We start from the raw sequence: 2,096 nt of genomic DNA on the forward strand, positions 1-2,096 counted from the left end.
GGCGCAAGCACTTCCTGCCTCCGCCGGCTCTGTGGGTGACGCCTGCAGCAGTGTCTGCACTGGTCTTCGAGAAAATGGCGTCGGCACGGAAACCTGAGCCCCATTTTTCCGGAGACCTCTGATTTGTCACTGTCACTGCTTCACTATCGACTTGTGGCCAGTTCGCATTTTAACCCTTTCAGGACTTTGTTTTTTTCAATGATGACATAGAAATATAATATGTGTCCACGTTCAGGATTGCATCAGGATTTGGTCAGGATTTTCCATCAGTATTTGTAAGCCAAAACCAGGAGTGGGTGATAAATGCAGAAGTGGTGCATATGTTTCTGTTATACTTTTCCTCTAATTGTTCCACTCCTGGTTTTGGCTTACAAATACTGATGAAAAATCCTGACCAAATCCTGATGCAATCCTGAACGTGGACACATACCCTAAGGACTTGTGTTTTTTAGTTCAATGTGACTGACATTCTTCATGCTACCATATCATGGAATGGAAAAACTCTGAAACAAAAATTCTAAGCGGGATGAATTGGTGAAAGAAATGCAATTCTTCCGTTGTTTTTGTGAACCCTGAGTCTCCAGGTCAGCGCGATTACAGTGACACCAAGCTGGGATGGGTTATTTTTTAAATTTAAAAGTCGTGAAAAAATTGAGAAGTTTTGTTCAAAAAAAAAAAAATAATAATTGTGTCACCGTTTTTCCAGCCGTTTAACGTTATTAGTTTCCAGTTGACGGAGATGTGTAGGGCTTGTAGATTGTGAGGTGGGCTCACTGTCCTTTTGGGGTAAATGCAATGTTTTCATCACTTAGTATTTTATTTTTTTAAAGTGCTGTAACGACTAAAAAACAGCAAACCCGGCGAAAGGGAGTCCAACTACAGACTTCGCTCAAGCCATTCTGCTGCGTGGGTTGTAAAGCGCCCCGGCGTTCACCGTTTCACTGTTATTATATTTGTCAATGTTACAGTAGGCAATGTAGGGGCATTTAACCTTTTCAAGACCTTGTATTTTTTTTGCTCTTTTCATTTTTCAATTTCCTTCTTTCAAGAGCCATAACTTTTTTTTTTAATTTTTCCATTGACCTAGCCGGTTTAGGGCTTATTTTATGCTACATGAGTTCCAGTTTTGAATGATTTAATCCATTTTATCTTATAAAGTACTGAAAATTATGAAAGATACTCAATTCTGCTATTTTTATTTTTTTTAACTACATCTGTTGTGTGGTAAAAATGACAACAGGCTTCTCTGTCTGTACAATTCTGGCTATACCCTAAATATAGGTATGTGCACATGGCGTCTTTTTCAGGCTGATTCCGCCAGAAAAGGGGTCGGGAAACATGAACATAATGCACCGCAATGTAAAAATGACATTCCTGTGTACAGTTTTAGTCTTTTACTTATATTTTGCCAAAAATCTCCACATTGCTTTGGAAACTGCATCATCACTGTCCCTATTGAGGCTCATAATAATAATAATAATCTTTATATAGCGCCAACATATTCCACAGCACTTTACAGTTTCAAACACAACAGTCATAAGTAACAACGTTAACAATACAATAATTAAAGCGAAATAAGACGACCCTGCTCGTGAGAGCTTACAATCTACAATGAGGTGGGGGAGATACAAAGTACAGGTGTGTATTTACAATGGTGTATTTACAGTGATGGTCCAGCCATCTTCAGGAGGTGGAGGATAGATGGAGATAGTGAATGGGCTACACACACACACAAACATAAAATGACTTTGATTAGTGAACGTGGTAGGCCACTCTGAACAAATGTGTTTTGAGCGAGCGCCTAAAACTATGCAAATTGTGGATGGTCCTAATATGTTGGGGTAGAGCATTCCAGAGGATTGGCGCAGCATGGCAGAAGTCTTGGAGTTGGGAGTGGAAGGTACGGATTAGTGCAGAGGTTAGTCGAAAGTAATTTGCAGAGCGCAGTGGTCGGTTAGGCCGATAGACAGAAATGAGGGAGGAGATGTAAGGGGGTGCCGCACTGTGGAGAGCTTTGTGAGTGAGAGCAAGTACTTTGAATTGTATCCTGTAATGAATGGGCAGCCAGTGTAACGAATGGCGAAGAGCGGACGCGT

The sequence above is a fragment of the Ranitomeya variabilis genome, chromosome 2 (assembly GCF_051348905.1).
Source record: "Ranitomeya variabilis isolate aRanVar5 chromosome 2, aRanVar5.hap1, whole genome shotgun sequence".
Lineage (NCBI taxonomy): Eukaryota > Metazoa > Chordata > Amphibia > Anura > Dendrobatidae > Ranitomeya > Ranitomeya variabilis.